General features: G+C 39.3%; 1 protein-coding gene across 3 annotated transcripts in view; it reads right to left on the bottom strand.

Annotated features, from left to right (window-relative positions):
- The window catches only part of DDR2 (discoidin domain receptor tyrosine kinase 2), a 162,085-nt gene extending 161,624 nt beyond the window's left edge, over window positions 1–461 (bottom strand). For all 3 annotated transcript variants that reach the window (XM_085022557.1, XM_021089500.2, XM_021089494.2), the window contains exon 1: window positions 308–461. The gene's annotated coding sequence lies outside the window, so the exon portion shown is untranslated. The remainder of the gene's footprint in view (window positions 1–307) is intronic.
- Window positions 462–6,000: the final 5,539 nt, after the last annotated feature.

Raw genomic sequence — 6,000 nt, forward strand, 5'->3', positions numbered from 1 at the left:
GCATCCAATATATTGCACATTTGGTTTCAATTAGGAAGGGGGTTGGGGAGGGAAGAAGGAAAGTCACCAATCAGAGCTGTTTTCTGTTTAGAGACTATTTCTTTTGACCCAAGGGACCACGGGCAAAGCTATAATTTACAGCAAAACCCATTCATAGAAGAAAAAATATGTAAAACCGTAGGACAGACTTAAAGACATAGCTCCCTTCCGCCTTATCCCCACCGCATCCATTCCCAACCCCTCTGCATCCATCTAAGACTCGCCACCACCCGCCCCTGCCCCGTGACCCCCACCTCATTTTTCTTACTTGAGCTGAAGCTATGAACACAACTTAAGGTTTGGATTCTCTTCCAATTGAAGCTTCCAGGACAGTTGGGTCACACACATGGAGTTGATCTTTGGTGTTTTATCCATGAAAGCCCACAGCTGAGCCCTCCCTCAAAAAGATTTGACTTAATCCCTTCCCCCACCCCCACTACCTCGCTCACCAAAAAAAAAAAAAAAAAAAAACCCAAAACGGACAGTTTGAGAGTCTAGGATTCCTATTTTTTTCCACTCAATTCCCAGTTGATTGCTGCCTCTGAGGGTCTGTTGCTGTCCTGAATTCATGCTGCTAAATGAAAACACAAGCATTTACAAGGACTTTCTAAATTATTTTGAATTTTTTTTTCTTTTTACTCTTTTTTTTTTCCTATGCATGGCAATGAAGAGAGATCTTGTGAAAGGGGAGTGTAAGTGACAAGGAGGAACCTCTCCTCTGCTCTGTAAAAGAGTAACTAATGATCCCTTCTATCCTTCAAGGCTCTTGGCCTTAACCCTTTGGTGCCTGGATCATTCCTTCCCTAGCACAGGCTTGGTCTGCCCTGGAGGTCTTGATTCTCTGTGAGTACAGAGAATGCAGTGTATGCAGAGACTCAAAATCAGGAGACGTGTTGGAGGGAGGCAGATGGTGTAAGAGATGTCAAAAAGACCTAACTCATCTTTGAGAGATGGCCTACTCCTCAAGAGACGTGGTGCCTCTGGGTTCTGAGGTTCTCACTGTCTCTTCCCTGCTAGTATTTTGACAGGCAGTATGGGATTGCACAGCCCGGAAGATGAGCAAGAAGAGAGGTGAGTTGAACAGGAAAAAGAGAGTGGAAAGGGACCATGGAAGCACATTTCCATAGTAAATTTGGAGTGGGAGGTACTTCTCAAGAGGAACAGGAAGGCAGGGAGACCTCCAATTGGGGTGGCCATGAAGAGCCAAGCTGCCAGTGTTAAATCTCTAAAGGGCCCTAAAGCTCAGTCAGAAAGTGGCCTTCATACCTGACCTATGCTTCCCGGACAGAAGGGGACTCGAAAACCTGGTGAGCGTTCAGAGGGCAGCCGCAGAGATGATTGCAGGTAGAAAATAAGACCTAAGAGGAAATGCTAGAACTAGAGTTATTTTATAAGGAGAAGAAATGATGCAGAGATAAACCTATTAAGAAGACTTCAAGTAAAGGATAGAACCCAAAGTTAGCAGAGGGGGATTAACTCAGCTCAACTTAATACATTTATATTGATCATTTATTAAACACTTTACTGGGAGCTTGCCTGAGACAACAGACATCTGGATACTGAAACACTCCTAGAATCCTCCCAGATATCTAGGTCTGTAATTATTTACCTCTTTGGCATTACCATGAAGACTGCACTGGTAGCATGGCTTGTAATTTCACAGACTTGGTTTGAGAGGACAGGTCAAATGTGGAGAAGGGTAATAATTTCACAAAGCCAAAATCTGATAAAGGACAGAAAAAGTATGTGTCCTCAAACACCAGTATTTAAGGTGGTTCTACTCCATAGTCAGGGTTTTGTGTGTGTGTGTGTGTGTGTGTGTATAACTAGAACTAGTGATGCTGACTCCAAAACTCAGACACACTTTGGTCTCTGTGAGGAGGGAAGAATGGGTAGCCCTGTCAGGAGTCTATTGGTATGTAGACCAAGGAGACTTTGGGGACGTACTCGCTGAGTGAAGAAAGAACCAAGAGGCAATAGACAGCCCTAAGTGCAGCCAAGCTGTGCCAAAGGTAAGGAGAAGCTCTAAGAAAAATACCATGTCTATCACTCAGGTTATTCCTAAGCGAATCTAGGGTCTAACCTTGAACTCTAAGAAGGCTACCAAACATAGAGCAAGAAAAAGTTGAGAGAAGCATTTTACTAAAATATTTGAGAGAGATTGAAAGCATTAGGAGGAATCATCAGGTTCAGATTTGAGCCTCCATTTTGGAAGAGAGCTCTTGTTGGGGTGGAAGTGGGAAATGCCCCTTCAGACTTGACAACCACCATTGCTGCACCAAGCCACAGCTGAAAAGAAAGAATATGGCAAATGCCACTTCAAAGCTGAGAGGAGTAATTCGCAGAATACACAGAAAAAAAATTTTTTTCCTGGAGATTCTCAGAACTAGTCAACAGAGTTTTGAGTAAGGCTGGAATTCCTAAAATTGTGGGAACAGATGTGGAGAAATACCATTTTGTTACTCTTTTGTGAACAGCTTTTGCCCCCTGGACTGGCTTAGGAAACATGAGTCATAGCAATCAGAATTATTTATGTTCCATAGGCGGTAATACATCCTAGTTATGAGGGCTGTTTTACACTAAAAATGAGTTACTGACAAACAGGATAGGATTCTGTTACCTGGACTTTACTAAAAATAAGATAGATTTAGCTGAAATGGTCAAGATACAGTATTATTTAGGAGCAAGGAAATGTGTGAGGTGACTTTCCAAGCTCTGTTGAGGTCTACAAACCAAGGTTTAAGTGTTAGAATTGAAATAACCACAGTATTTCTTTTTTTTTTTTTTTTTTTTTTTGTCTTTTTGCCTTTTCTTGGGCTGCTCCCGAGGCGTATGGAGGTTCCCAGGCTAGAGGGTCCAATCAGAGCTGTAGCCACCAGCCTACACCAGAGCCACAGCAATGCGGGATCCGAGCCTCGTCTGCAATCTACGCCACAGCTCACGGCAACGCCTCCTTAACCCACTGAGCAAGGCCAGGGATCGAACCCGCAACCTCATGGTTCCTAGTCGGATTCATTAACCACTGCGCCACGACGGGAACTCCTAACCACAGTATTTCTATCTTCAAATACTATAAAGGGTTGGACAACTTTGTGGTGCTTTCAGAAGTAAAATAAAAGATGGAAGTAAAAGGATTGTAACTAGCTTAGTTTAAGAAACATACACACAAAAACAAACACAGATCTCCTAGAGTAATGAAAAACAAACGAGATCTAATCAAACTCATAAGCTTCTGCACAGCAAAGGAAACCATAAACAAAACAAGAAGATAACTTATGGACTGGGAGAAAATATTTGCAAATGAGTGACCAATAAGGGATTAATCTCAGAAACATACAAACAAACTTATGCAGCTTAATATCAGGAAAACAACCAATGAAAAAATTGGACAATAAAAAAAGGAATTCCCCGGTGGGGGGATGTGCCTCGGCTGTGGGATGGAAATCCTGTGAGATCAGATTGTTATGATCATTATACAACTACAGATGTGATAAATTCATTTGACTAAAGAAAAAAAAAAAAAAAAAGGAATTCCCACTGTGGAGCAACGGGATAGGCAATATATTAGAAGCGCTGGGATGCAGGTTCCATCTCAAGCCAGCACAGTGAGTTATAAAGATCTGTTGTCGCTCGCAGCTGCAGTGTAAGTCAAAACTGTAGCTTGGATCTGATCCCTAACCCAGGAACTCCATATGAGATGGGATGGGGAAAAAAATTAGAGAAATAGCTATTTAGATCTTTTGCCCAGGAAGACATACAGATAGCTATAAAGCATATGAAAAGATGCTCAACATCACTAATTATTAGAAAAATGCAAATCAAAACTAAAATGAGGTATCATCTCACACCAGTCAGAATGGCCATCATCAAAAAGTCAACAAACAATAAATGCTGGAGAGTGTGTGGAGAAAAGGGAACCCTTCTACACTGTTGGGGGAATGTAAATTGGTGCAACCTCTATGAAGAACAGCAAGGTGGTTCTTTAAAAAACTAAATATAGAGCTACCATATGATCCAGCAATCCCACTCCTGAGCATATATCCAGAGAAAACTCTAATTTAAAAAGATACATGCACCCCAATGTTCACTGCAGCATTATTTACAACAGCCAAGACATGGAAACAACCTAAAGGTTCATTGACAAAAGAATGGATAAAGCAGATTTGGTAGATATATACAGTGGTATACAATGGAATATTATTCATCCATAAAAAAGAATGAAATGATGCCACTTGCAGAAATTTGGGTGGACTTTGAGATTCTCATACTGAGTGAATTAAGTCAGACAAAGACAAATATCATATGACATCACTTATATGTGGAATCTAATAAAAATAGTACAAAAGGACTTATTTTAAAAACAGGAACTCAAAGATTTCAAAACCAAACTTATGGTTACCATAGGTAAAACCATTATGGGGAGGGAAGAATTTGGAGGGTGGGAATAACATACACAAACTATTGTATAAAGTAGGTGTTTAATGAGAACTTATGGTATAGCACAAGAAAATCTACTCAATAGTTTGTAATAACCTATGTGGGTAAAAAGAATGCATGTGTTTATATGTATGACTGATTCATTTGCTTTACACCTGAAACTAATACAACATTGTAAATCAACTTATCTCCAAAAAAAATAAATTAAAAAAGAAAGATTTTCTCAGTGCTAAGATGCACCAGTAAAAGGAATGAAATAGATAAAAATAAAAACAATTCTATGTATTTTTATTTGTTGAGAAAAAGATGTGGTGCATGTATATATAGTGGAATATTATTTAGCCATAAAAAGTATAAAATAATGCCATTCACAGCAATATGGATGGACCTAGAGATTATTACACTAAGTAGGTCAAAGACAAATATTTAATATCACTTACATGTGGAATATAATCTAAAAATGATACCAAAAATTTACTTGTAAAACAGAAACAAACTCAATGATTTCAACGTCAAACTTGTTGAAAGGGGAACTTACCAAAGGGGAACTGTGGAAGGGAGTGATAAATTAGGAGGATGGGAATAACACATACACACTGATGTATAAAACAGATAATTAACAAGAACCTACTGTATAGCACAGGGAAATCTACTCAATAGTCTGTAATAAGCTGTATGGGAAAAAAGAATGGATAAATGATTATGCATAACTGAATCACTCCACTGTACACTTGAAACTAGCAAAAGTCCGTTCTAAGTCAATTATACTCCAATAAAAATTTTAAAAAGAAAGAAATACACACACAAACACCTTAAAAACCTATATGGTATTCACAGAAACCAAACTTAGTTGGTACACTTAAGCTTCACAAGGATTTAAAACTAGAAATTAGGAATTCCCATGGTGACTCAGTGGGAACCCAACTAGCATCCATGAGGATGTGGTTCAATCCATAGCCTCATTTAGCGTGTTAAGGATCCATCGTTGCCGTGAGCTGTGGTGTTGGTTGCAGAGGCAGCTCAGATCTAGCATTGCTGTGATTATTGCAGCTCTGATTTGACCCCCTAGCACAGGAACTTCTATATGCCGTGGGTGCAGCCCTAAAAAGAGAAAAATAAAAATAAAATAAAAATAACAATTAGACACCTAGTAACCTAATGTCTAGTTACCTTCTCCTTTCTTCTTTTTCTTATCCTTCTTTTATCTCCCCCTTCCCTCCCTCTTTCTCTCTCTCATTTAATCATTCATTTCCTATCTCTCTCTTCATCTCTACACATCTTGCTTTAACCTATTCTTTTTTAGCAGATCAGACTTTTCTACTTCTTTTCACACATTGAAGTTAATTACCCTAAAATGATGTCTTAACTCTCAAATATATATCTTCTCACTTAAAGTGAATGAGAGAGGGTTACTAGTTTTTTTAAAGCTCAGTTCTGGAATCCTGAGTTGAAGAATTTGGCTGGTCAGGTGTATTTCATGTATGCATCCACTGTCTCTAAACTGCAGAGGACAATGGATCGTGT

Source organism: Sus scrofa, chromosome 4 (genome assembly GCF_054392235.1).
Source record: "Sus scrofa isolate SSC_HxYL_T2T_F1_AM1 chromosome 4, Sscrofa_HxYL_maternal_Yorkshire_Landrace_v2.0, whole genome shotgun sequence".
Classification (NCBI taxonomy): Eukaryota; Metazoa; Chordata; class Mammalia; order Artiodactyla; family Suidae; genus Sus; species Sus scrofa.